General features: G+C 31.3%; 1 protein-coding gene across 2 annotated transcripts in view; it reads left to right on the forward strand.

The window, feature by feature from the left end:
• Nucleotides 1-9,363: 9,363 nt before the first annotated feature.
• LOC134727261 (visual pigment-like receptor peropsin) overlaps nt 9,364-13,751 on the forward strand; it is a 36,286-nt gene continuing 31,898 nt past the window's right edge. The window contains exon 1 of one of the 2 annotated variants that reach the window (XM_063591640.1): nt 9,364-9,532. The gene's annotated coding sequence lies outside the window, so the exon portion shown is untranslated. Of the gene's footprint in view, nt 9,658-13,751 lie in introns of both variants that reach the window. The other variant, XM_063591639.1, reaches the window with a different exon arrangement.

A 13,751-nucleotide genomic window follows, 5' to 3' on the forward strand; every position in this document is an offset into this window, starting at 1 on the left:
CTTTCTGTTATTAAACAAGCTGTTGTTGAACAACTTGGGAGAGAATGACATTTACAACTTTTACAGCTATTGATTTACATGATCCAAATGAATTTAACCGACTTTGAAGGTTTCTTCTTCCGAATAATGACTTGCACGTTAGAGAGAAAACTCGGACCGTCGGAATGTGACCTTTTAATGAAACCTTAACTAAAAAAAAAATTCAAATATTTTATTTGGAAATTTAGTTTTATCTGTAGTGTATATTAGAAACCTAGAATAGAAACGATCAGAGTAAATTAAATGATTAAATAAACTTGTTCTTAAAGGTTACAGCAAGGATTTGTATAGTTAGATCTACTAAAATACAAATCCTTTGTTACAGTATCACTATGAGAACATGTAAAGATCTTTGAATGTTGTCTTTTTAGTTATTGATATTGATTTCAGTCTATTCATGATAGAATTAAACATCACTAATGTTGATGTAAAGCCTTTTGGACACTAAATCCTGTTGATACTTTTATTTTTGTAATTTACACTGAGGTCGTTCTTTTCTCGAACTCGGTTTACACTAAATTTGTAGGACGTGTACGTATTGATATTACACAATTGATAATACGTACTCTAAGATCAGAACCATGATGTGATTCTTATTGTCTTTCTGTGCAGGGTTTTAATGTACGTGCTTCGTGTCAATATTTCGAGTCAAATCATTTTAAACTGATCGTTGCAGATAATTCTTATGCTTGTCGTTACATCACTGAATGTCCCAGGAGGAGGGCTCACAGAAATGCGTAACTCCGCTACTTTTTTTATGACATAATTTTATAACTGATAATTCGTTTAAAAAGATATCATTTTGCAATAAACACATCATGGCAATAGTTTAAATAACAGTACAACGAGTAGGCATTGGTTAACCTGGTGTTGTTAATACGTTGGTCAACACTTTGGCGACAAAGAGTGCCTCGCTATATATTCTTTGCACCTTTTCTAAGTCGACGATTTGTCACCTTTGCGCATTGAGCAAGAATGGTGAGTGTAGATTCAATATTGCTAGTCTCACTTTTGTTATGTAGTTTACTCGTTGACAGTGTCAGTGTGCAGTGTTTCACGGTGTGAAATATTTCGCCGTCTCACCCGAAATTTTATTTGGATAGTTATAGTTGAAACACCGATACGTTTTAAGGGAAAGCTTTGATTCGATGCTTAAAGGTTATTGATGTCTTCCTGAGATCCTAGATTAGCGATACCATGCGTGTAGGTCTTTTTAATAACTAATAGATTCAATTGTAGATAAAGACATTTGATTGAGGAATTGCGACTGTATCTCATTAAATTTCATGGTACAATTTTTCAGACTTTTCCCCCTTTTACAGAATGATTAGAGTCATGGATAACTAATTTTATAACTTAATTGGTATAACACCTGCGTATACCCAAATATGGTGTCTATATAGCTAGTTTTATGATCTTCATGCAGTCAACACCCGGGAAACATTAATTATAAACACTATTAATTAATTTTATGGATCGATACCTGCAAAAACACAATACAAAAATAAGATGTGCATGTTATGATTGTCAACGAGACAGCTCTCTAACAGAAACCAAAATGACACATGATGTTAGCAATTATAGGTAACCTTACAGCCTTCATCGCTGAGCAAAAACAAACCACACTAACCTATTAAAGGCCTGATTTATTTACTAAATAATAAACGAAAACTAAATGGTAAACAAAGCAAAACAAAACAAACGAATACACGAAAGACACAGAACAGATCGCAGTTAATCAAAGCTAGTTCCAAGCCATTAACACCTGACTTATAAAATCATTTATCCAAAACTAAAATGCCAATCTGTACACATCCAACTTAAAAAAAAACACCTAACAAACAAGTGTACAGACATCATTAATAGTCAAAGAAAACATGGCCTTGCGCAGTTCAGTCAAACTATAGGTATCGACAGATTGTAGAACCTTGGACATACATATGTGTATATACTAGTATGCAGTTTTAATATTTAGTTGCTTATTAATTCATTGATAGCAAAAACAATATTCATACCTTAACAAAATTCATAAGTAAACCGGTTAGAAATGTTATTCTTATTCAAATGATCTACTTAATCAATAGTAAAATCACATAAGTACAGAACTATACGAAAAATTCAAAACGGAAAGTCCCATATAGGCTTATCAAATGACGAAATCAAAAGCTCATACACATCAAACGACTGGAAAACAACTGTCATATTTTTTAAGTGGTACATGCATTTAACGTGTAGAAAATTATAGATTAAACCTGGGTTTATACCTTTTCAATTCAACCTTTCATTTGTAAGACAGTCGCCTAGAATTCCATTATATCTTTTTTTTCCATTATATATAAGCAACAATATGTGAGCAAAATAGACAGACACAAACAGTTAAGAATTATAAAAAATATTGGCACAGCAGTCACTATTATGTTATAATCTTAATCACTATAAAACAAACAACTAGGTGATCAAAGAAAAAAATAATATACAGACACTGTAAAGACACAGAAAAAAAATGAAAGACAGTGAAAAAAGACCATATCACAATAACACAATAGTATAAAAACTGAGCAACGTCAAAAGTAAATTACCAAAAAAATGGACTTAAGGTGGTATGGGAGTCTAAAATAAAAATGATAGAATTTGTTCATACTTTGCCAAAACGTAGTATCTATTGATACATGTTGAAAAATATAATAAAAATGATAGGTCACCGTGCATTTTCTCAAGCTACAGGACCGGACAAATTGACACATTTTGTATGGATTATACAGGAAAAAACACCATTTTGTGATTAGAAACTAAACAAAATGATAGAATGGTTAAATACTTCAGGAAAAGATAGCTTTCAGAAACTGCTTTGAGAATATCAAAAGAAAAGAAAGGGTCACCGTACGTTTTTTCCAGCTAAAATACAAAATAGGAAAATTCCATGTAGAATCCTTCAGAAAATGCACTGTTTTAGAGCTACCTCTCCTTAAAATGCCAATTTTAAAAATAAAGAAAAACAACCAAAAATAGTTAACATTTGCAAAAATATTAATATTTATTAGTTATAGTCTTATAAATTGTTTCTTATAAATGAAAATTCACATTTCTTGCATCAAATTTTGCTAACTTGATAGAAAATCTGGACCTTTGGTTCTCTGTTTTTTACAATCCATACCACCTTAAAAGTAAAGGTAATGATTTACATAGACGAATACAAAGACCACTATTACACGTGATTAAAAGGATAAATCTCCAGTGGCTAGAATCTATAATTCAAGAGCATCATGCACGAAATATTTATCAACATTGTCTTACTTTACTAGTACCTTCGGATGAGAAGAAATTCAAAAAGAAGCTGCAGGGTCTTGAATACAGAATTAGCTTTATGAAATCGGTATATCTCATAAGCAGGCAAAGTTGGTATATTGCTACTAAGGTAGTGTAAATTTATGATTTCAAAATTAAAATCGTCCTGTATACTTAAAGATGATGGTTCTGAGATAACTGCTTATTTAAAATTTGAGATATCAGTCTTAAAATGAGGAAGAGAAAGCTGTGTCGGTTGTTTCTTAAATTTCAAGTTCTGGAGGATATATTATAGGAACTAAATCAGAAAAGTTTGGATTGTTAATGGAAAGAAAATGATTAAAATGAGAAGTCTTGAATACGTAAAGATGATGGTACTGAGATGACTGCTTATGTAAAATTCGAGATATCAGTCTTAAAATGGAGAGAAGGAAGCTGTGTCGGTTGTTTCTTAAATTTCAAGTTCTGCAGGATATATTATATGAACCCAATCAGAAAAGTTTGGATTGTTAATAGAAAGAAAATCATGATCTATAACTAATGGTGAAATCTAATGGTCTGGCTTATTTGTTTTTGTTTTTGATACGTGTCTGAAGGAAGTTCTACTCATAAACATATCAATATAAGTATGTGTATTTACGCAGCATATACATCTGTGAATGTTGGCTCGGGTCAAGGTAGACCATGAACAAATAACTAGAATAATCTATAAGTTTTGACGTAGTCACAGCACTTTATAACATTCGGGTTAGGATTTTCTCTTATAAAACAAATTTAATTGTGTCGTAGTGGCCTTGCCACGATTTGTGGCAAGATTGACCATCAAGTCTTAATTTATCCCTTGTATGTCTTCAATGCCTTGACACTGCCTGTGATCAGTGTAGATATCATATTTTATTTTGTGTCTAATCCGAGTCCTGCAGCCGTACAAGGCTAGAATATATGAAAGGCACTTTCCTAGTCTAGCCAGGATTGTCATTTCGTCGTGTCATTGTAATTACTATTAATCGATATGGAATGTGTGACCAGGATTTGTCTGTTTATTTTTTGTTGTTGATTTACCTCATTCTTTATTAAATTAATGATCACTGGTATAACTTAATAATCTTATTACCAAAATTATTCAAACACGTAAATGAACCTTATAAAGGGTTCACAAAGAGTCTAATTGACCTTGATACATGACTCGTATATGATTTATTATCTCTTTCAAGTGTCTATCTGCCTTACAGTTACACATTTGCAATGTTTTCTCAAGAATTGAATGTGTTTTACATGGGGGAATAAGGTGTTCTATATCGGCTACTCTTAGTCTTGTTCCTTTAATTTTTGTTCTTATGGTCAACGAGTTTCATGACGTTTCATTGAAAAATAACAATAACGTTATAGGAATAAATTAATGTTTGACATTTCCTTCCTTGGCATATGACATATCCAAGAATTCATCATTTACAAATGTAGTCATCATAGTTACCAGAATTTAAAGTGTGTTCGCCAGACACGTGTTCGTCTATAAAGGTCTAACCAGTAACGCTCGATTCCAAAAGATTTTAAACGCAAAATCAAGAACGAAACTGGAGAGCATTTCAAACCATTGTCCAGTAATCGTTTTGATAGATTATTCAAGTATGAAAAGTAAAATAACAAATATACCGAACTCCTAGGAAAATCCAAAACGGGAAGTCCGTTTATCAAACGGCAGAATCAAAAAAATCAAACACATCAAACGAATGGATAACCACTGTCATATTCCTGACTTGGTAAAAGTATTTTTTTATATGTAGAGGCAAGTTTTATAGTAAGCTAAACCATTCACGTGTATGACAGTCATATAAAATTAAATTATATTGACAACGATGTGTGAACAAAACAAACATAATATGTAAAGAAGTCAAAATTAAGGATACAGCAGACACACTTGTGTTATAAACTTAATCACTATAAAACAAACAATTATGTAAGAAAAATGCACAAAATGGCATGTAGACAATAATGCAATGACGGGATGTACAAGTACAGAGCCATGTCAAATTGATATAACCATAATTTTTAGACGAAACCGTCAAAGTAATATTCATAAAAGACAAATAAAAGAAAACTATAACAGTTGTTGTTCTTGTTATTTAGTATATTACAGCCATCCGAGGTACTTTTTTTTTTAAAAGAAGTCCTTCTAGTATCAGTAGTGTCCTTAATTCCAAATTGAAGGTCGTACGGTAGCCTATAATTGATTGAATCCACTTCATTTGAACTCTAGTGGACAGGTGTCCCATTTCCAATCATAAACTTTATCTGCGTATTTCCGTACATTTTCTTAAATTTTAAAATTCAATATCACAACCTGTATTTATCGGTCACTTTAAAAAGTTAAGACGTCATTGCAGCAAAGCATTTAACGAACGTCGATTTCAGATAAACAAAACAGACATTGATTAGAAGGGTAAAACATTGGCCATCGATTTGGAATTATATTTTATTATGATGTCAGATTTGAACGTCGATTTGAGGAACAGACATTGATTAGAAGGGTAACACATTGGCCATCGATTTGGAATTATATTTTATCATGCGGTCAGATTTGGACGTCGATTTGAGGAATAGACGTCAATTAAAAACCGGACGTCCATTTGAGTCTTGCATAGTTATATATTTATAGACTATAATTGTTGAGGGATTAGAAATTAATAAAACATTGAACTGCATTTAACAGAATTGTTTATCAATTTTGTAATTATTTTCGAAGCGATAACTCCGAGTATGGCTCGATAAAAACAAGGAGTACTCGACTTATAAATCATCACTGAGTTGAAATTCCTAGTCAATGTCTATATTTTCATGATGTCATAAATGAATCGAGACGGGGTGCCTCGACTAGGTAGAAAGAAAAAATCACAAAAATACTGATCTCTGAGGAAAATTCAAAACGTAAAGTCTATAATCAAATGGCAATGTCACAAGCTCCAACACATCAAGCGAATGGATAGCAACTGCTATATTCCTGACTTTTGCTATGTATGTATCGGTCGATAACATATCGCTAGATAGTTGAGGCATCGACGCATCGTATCATCAACCAATTTGTGTGGAGAGCGTAAAACTGTTCTTAAGTCAATTTTGTCATTCTGCCTCGTGTAATGTATTTTAAAACTGATATAAGTTTTGATAGCTATTATTTGTGTGTTTCTCTATCCTGTTTGTTCTCCCATTTATTTGTTATGTTGTCATTTTTATTCTATATTTAGATTGCCATAAAAGCGGGATGTTTTCTTTAAATGTCCTGTACCAAGTCAGAAAATAGCCATTTTTATATTATAGTTAGTTTCTGTGTGACTTGCATTTTAATGTTGTGTTTCTATTGTGTCGTGGTTTTCTTTGATTTCAACTTTCTTATTTTGAAACTTGATATGAAGACTTCATATTTTGCAGCAGTAATCTACTCCCTGTTCCACTATGTGACGTTTAATAGAGGCAACAAAAGTATACCACTGTTCGAAAGTCATAAGTCAATTTTGTACGGACAAAAGTGACTTTTGTTCAACAAAAATGAGTTTCAGTTTAACAAAATTTGTAGCATACTACAAATTTTAAATTTTGTTATACAAAATTATCTTTCAGTGGACAAAAGTCACCTTTGTCATGACAAAATTCCTTTTTGTTACACAGACTTGACTCTTGTTACCTAATTTGAAAATTGGGCGACAAAAGTCAATTTTGTTTTCAAATTAGTTTAGTTTGGATTCTGTGAACTAATTTTCATACAAAATCGACTTTTGTTACACAAAATTGACTTCTGTGAGACAAAATTGACTTTTGTGAGACAAAATTGACTCTTGTGAGACAAAATTGACTCTTGTGAGACAAAATTGACTTTTGTGAGATTTAAATTGACATTTGTGAGACAAAATTGACTTATGTGAGACAAAATTGACTTTTGTGAGACAAAATTGACTTTTGTTAGACAAAATTGACTTGTGTGAGACAAAATTGACAATTTGAATTTTGTCGTCACAAAATTGACAAAATTGAATTTTGTCTCACAAAGGTCAATTTTGTCTCACAAAATAAAATCTTGTCTCACACAATTGACTTTTAATGTCTTTTAATTTTCCATATCAGGTAACAAAAGTCAATTTTGTATGCAAATAAGTTTATATTTGCAGAACTTTTTGACAAAATTGACTTTTTCATGATAAAAATGAATTTTGTCTTCAAAAATTAATTTTGTCTACAAAAATGAATTTTGTCATCACAAAATTGAAGTTCTCATAAAACAAGTCTGTATCACCTAGTTTTGTAGGACAAAAATGATTTTGTTTTGACAGAATTGAATTTTGTACAAAACCACAAGAGTCCCATTCAGCGCCCCGTAAAAACAACAGAAACACTTCAGTGCAAGAAAGCAACACACAGATAAACGAACTATAAGATAACAATTGCCATTTTGCTGACTTGTTACAGGACATTTAAAGAAAAATGGTGGGTTGAACCTGGTTTTGTGGCTAGCCATACCTCCCACGTTTATGGCAATGTTAAATATAACACTAAAATTATACATTATAACATTATATGACAGGACTACAATACAATTAACTGGAAGAACATTCAGGACAGAGAAATACACAAATTGACAATACAATAGAAATAAAATAAATTCAAATGTTTGTAGTTTTGATACGAGGACGCCTGACGACATGACCGTAATGGTTAGTTAATTTATATCGAAACATGTCATTCCAAAGATGTTGCTCAATTAAAATTATTCGTTTGTATATATTTCCTATCTTCAAAAGGGTTATGATCTGAACCATCTTAGTTGAGGATAATTAAAAGCTTTCAAATTATTAGTTAATGATAGTTTTGTTCTCATTTGCTCAAAGAATGGTAATTTTGTCTTATCTAGACAAGACCAATGTTGTCATTTTCTGTGTATTACGTCAGCATGATTAAGTTTTTATGTTCTGAGTCTAGGAACAATTGCACAAAAAAAGACTTCTCTTAGTACAGATAAACCTATGAAGTTGTAAAATTTTCAAGAAAACTTTAGTTAAAATTTTTTTTTCTTCAAAAACCAACCAAAAATATATTTTATATTTAATAGATACAAAATTATCAGAATAAAATAGAATACAAAAATTAATCGCTAAGAATAATAAAAAAAATGAGAAGTATAAGAAATTATATTTAGATATTCACACTGAACCTTAATGAAAATAATAAATCTTGAACTTATCATTAAAAGATGAATTACTAGAAACCTATAGAATTATTGCATTAACTTGCTTTCATCGTGAATGTAATTTGATTTCGAAATCAATATTATATTCATTAAAAAAAGTGAATATTTACAGCTTTATCAATTTATTTTTATCAAGTTAGCGTTTTTTTGTATAATATCATGAGAAGAAATAAGTAAATTTAAAATGTTAAAGAGAAAAACAGCATCTAACTATATATTGCATAACATTATGTACTTATATAGGATACCACATGGAATGAGCGATATGGAGTCCATGTGCCATTAGCTTATTTGTTTAATTAACACCTTATAACGAATTAATCCAATGACATGTATATTCAAGTATTCCTGCTATGTCTAAATGGATTTCTTACCGTTTGTACAGACTTGGATTTAAAATATCGGAATAAATCGACAATTCGACATAGTTAGTTTATGGATGTATTTTTATTGGTCTGGGTTTTTCTATGTGGCTGGTAGGTAAAATTTTAACAATCTTACTTGCAAATAAACATAAAATAGAAGCTAAAACAAACAGGCCATACAGTGAGTGACCTATAGATGTTAATTTCTGTATCATTTGGTCTCTTGTTGAGAGTTGTCTCATTGGTAATCATACCATATCTTCTTTTTTTTTATATTTGTTATATAACATTAGTTGCCAATAACTAAACATATAAAAAAACAAAGAAAGGCGTAAATAAAAGATCTCAATTCCATACATCACACTAGTGTCAATTTGCTTAGACTATTTACAGGATAGAACACTTAATAAACAATTGGTATTGCCTTTCATGATTCAGGCTTACGTCTCTAAGTTTGTCATTACTTAAAAGGGATTTTCTCGAATTTTTGCCGATTTTCATGCTGAAAAATGGTATTAAGGAATAAATTGTCACGTGTTGCTGTTGATATGAATTACTGTTGTTTATGTGACAATTAGAGTAATTGCCAAACATTTCATCACGAATGGTAAGATATGTATGTAGAAATCTTTAGATAATTAGTTCACATCAAATTACTTCTTGTGAAGAGGACTTCGTTGAAATAACCCAGTGCAATCAAGTATTGACGGACAGAATTGAAACCACCGTAAGGTAAGACATCTTTTACGCTTTCGTGAAAATTTTATATCCACTGCATGTAAACATGTCTTTTTCAAAAGTCAGAAGAAAAAAAAATTAAAGAAGCAAATGAAAATTAAGTAAAAAGATTGTTCAATAAAGGCGCCACTATTAGTATGAAGAACAGCATGACATTAAATCAGCAGAGTGAGAACTTTAAGGTTGCTATTGGTTACCATGAGATTTTATTTACACGGTATAATTTATTTTCTAAAAACCAAGGAATTTTTACAACAGGAACAGATTATCTTAGATGTATTTGTCAAAATCTTTAGGCATTTAATACTTGGCTTTTGAAACTTGTTTAACTCGAGCGTAACTATTGAAGACGTAACCGGGCGTCTGGTGTACCAATTTTAATCCTGGAGTATATGATTAGTTTATTTCATTTCCCCATGATATTTAACTTGACATTTAGATGTCAATTATATGTATGGGTACCATAGAGTTTTAAAAAAAATCGGATATATTTTTATTGTAAATTTTTCTATGTACAATGTTTCTCATAATTATTTTTTGGATGGCATTACTATTTTATATTATTTTATGTATTCGTGTTTAATGGCATGTTTTTCCATTCTCAATTCTGTTTGAAACATCAATGGTGAGACGTAAATAAACTATTTGTACTGTATTGTTGTGCATTTAGGAGATACCTATATTGTATTTAAAGCTCCGACGGCATCAATTAGGGATTTGATGGCCGCAAATTAAGGTTACTGGCGACGCGTTTGTAATATGCCGTCTGAATGGCGTGCGCGTACGTCCCATAGCATAAATTGTCAATTGATGCCATGTAAAAAAAATACGTTATCCAATCAAAATGAACGTTACAAGCGTTGTTGCATTAGAATACTTCTCCATCAGGTCGAGATTCTATAGGAGAGGTTGTAGTGTTGAACCCATCATATCCGCCTGTTCAAAGTCTGATGTTGTTTCTGAGTATTTAAGTGTTTCTTGTCCAGGTTAGGGAGATCATGTCTCTCGGTCATAAAACTTTACTCAGTACTCCGAGTACAAAATAAGTGCTCGAAACACAAAATCCGGTATTTTGATTGGTTGATTCTTGAGTCTGAGTACAAAAATCGTGCTCGAAAGTTTTATGACCGCAAGGCCTGGTTTGTGTTAATTCTAAGTCTTTCTTTAATTGTTAAAAAAACACATTTAAGAAAATGATGTAATAATGTAAATGTTGATTTTTGTTTGGTAAAAGCCAACTCGAAGGTAGGTATTGATTTGTACATATTTTTATTACTTTTTTGTATACTGTACAATCAACATGTGACGCAATAATGAAATAACAGTTACTTATCACAATATCTGTATTAGTTCATCTGTATCAAGAGAATAGATTGATTTCGTTTTTATATTTATTAGTCTATTTATCTATCAACCATTGACAGTTCTGAGGGATTCATAATGACAAAAAATTGACTGCTAAATATGTTATTAACAAATAATCGTATGATAAATGATACGGTTAGAAATTGCCAAAATGCGAACAAACAAAACACAAGAAAAGTTCAAATACGAATGTCATTTTTGGATTCGAGCGTCACTGATGAGCCTTTAGTAGACGAAACGCGCGAAATGCTATCGAGAAGACACATACAAGATCAATAGAATAATCTAATGTATTGAATTATCAGGAAAAAAGTGGGAGGCTTTATTTTCAATTCATAATTAACAAATTATCATTTTCATCTTTATGTGATAAGATTTCAGCAAAAATTTATACTTAGGTATAATTAGTTGTCCAAGTTACCAGGATTATAATTTAGTACGCCAGATGCTCGTTTCTTCTACATAAGACTCATCAGTGACGCTCATATCAAAATATTTATAAACCCTAACAATTACAAAGTTGAAGAGCATTCAAGATCCAAAATTCCATAAAGTTGTGCCAAATACGGCTAAGGTAATCTATGCCTGGTATAAGAAAATCCTTAGTATTTCGAAAAGTTCAAAGTTTTGTAAACAGGAAAGGAGTAGCAAGGGCCGGTTTTGGCCTCAAATTTCAAGTTTTTCTGACGAATGATTGTGGACACTTTTTAAACACTTAAATGTCTACTCTAATTAATTCAATTATTTTTGGTTAAATATTTTATCTGATTCACTCATTAAAAACGATCCGAATCTAGCTTAAATATGAGAAATCTGTCAAATATGCAAAAAAATGTCACTTTTCAGATGTCTTTTGTCAAAAATGAAAGTGGGCGCATCCGTGTTCATCATCGACCTTTATATATGTTATGTTTAATAATTAAACACAACTTACATTTCAATATCAAAATTGAACACGAATGCGGCCACTTCCGTTTAAGACGGAAACCGTCTAAAATTTAACTAAAATGCTGAAATTGTGAAGATTTCAGTAATTTAGCATGAATTAATGATGCAAGTACCCGATATATGTGTATTGTAATGCCAAAAACAGTCCATATTTATGTAGCAGAGGCATTATATTTTTCAAAAAATAATTAAAATTTTACATTTAAACAATTACAATTAAGTAAAACTGCTATATTTTGGGGCCAAAAAGGGGTCTTACTGAACCTACTCCTTTATGAAATTGACCACATTATTGATATTCATGTCAACACCGAAGTATTGACTACTGGGCTGGTGATACCCTCGGAGACGAAACGTCTATCAGCAGTGGCATCGATCCAGTGGTGTAAATAGTTATCGAAAGTCCAGAATTATAATTTAGTACGCCAGACGAGCGTTTCGTCTACATAAGACTCATCGGTCACGCTCATATCAAAGTATTTATAAACCCAAACAAATACAAAGTTGAAGAGCATTGAAGATCCAAAATTCCAAAAAGTTGTGTTTTAAATACGGCTAAGGTAATCTATGCCTGTATAAAAATATCAAGTTTGATTCCAAGTGTCAAGTATTCGATAAAAAATAGTTTTTAGTTTTGTCGGGTTGTTGTCTCCTTGACACATTCCCCGTTTCCATTCACAATTTTAGTTTATATCTTCAAATACGACCATTGTTGATCCAAAACGTGTTTGTAATAATTCGCACAAAGTTATGTGTCACTTTGTTGTTTTCTAACAAAGTACTGTATTTTGTTCTTACCTTAAACAGGTACTGTTTAGAAAGTTGAACAATTGTGTCCGACATATTTGTGCTACCTTTTTACAGTACGACAGATATTGTCACTGATTGTTTTTTTTGCATTCACGATCTGAAAAAGATCTTTCACGATCCGATTGCAATGTTTGACTATCGTTACTTATATGTTCACGATTATTGTTCTCGATATACCAAATGTGACAGCAACGGGAATTCATGTCTACCGCGATGCATTACGTTTGCGCTTATTACCATTACATTTGCACGCAGCTTTTGATTAAATTTGCGCGGATTTTTATGACAGGTGAACTCGGGTGAATCCGTGTACATATATACCTTTGTTTTAATCAGATTGTATTGATACACATTAATACTGCAACAGGAGGTTAAAACTAGTAAAAAAGATATTAATATAAACTGTCTAACATTAAAAAGAAGATACATTATATCAGACAAAAGGTATAAAAAATTTAATATGTAATAAAACGTGAACTCACATATCTTCCATATTGTTTGTATAGGTCAGATTTTGTTAACATAGAAAAAGAAATGGATCTTTATTTTATGGTATTCCCAATAACGTTTTGAATGAAACAGCTTGTCAAAAGTCTGTAGATTCGTTTTATTGTCAATTATTCTAAACATAAGCTCTGACCAGCTGATAATCGAATATAAAACATATAAAGTGACAATAAAACAAAGTTTATATGCAGCATGTAAATGAAAAATGATTTTTAACAGCATAACTTATAAATCAGTAACTGTGTTTGATATAGAATCTTTTTTTAATACATTTTGACTGCATTAAGCTAAACACTTTTCATCTTCTTCTGAAGCCGAGGGTAATTGTATAATCTTCTTCTGAAGACGAGGGTAATCTTATACATTTAGAACAGATAAAAAATAACGTTGGAATAATCATCTTAACGTCTTTTTACTCTGAAAAAAAAGAAGACAAAAAGTGTTTAGCTATTCTTATT

This window comes from Mytilus trossulus, chromosome 7, assembly GCF_036588685.1.
Source record: "Mytilus trossulus isolate FHL-02 chromosome 7, PNRI_Mtr1.1.1.hap1, whole genome shotgun sequence".
In the NCBI taxonomy this organism is placed as follows: domain Eukaryota; kingdom Metazoa; phylum Mollusca; class Bivalvia; order Mytilida; family Mytilidae; genus Mytilus; species Mytilus trossulus.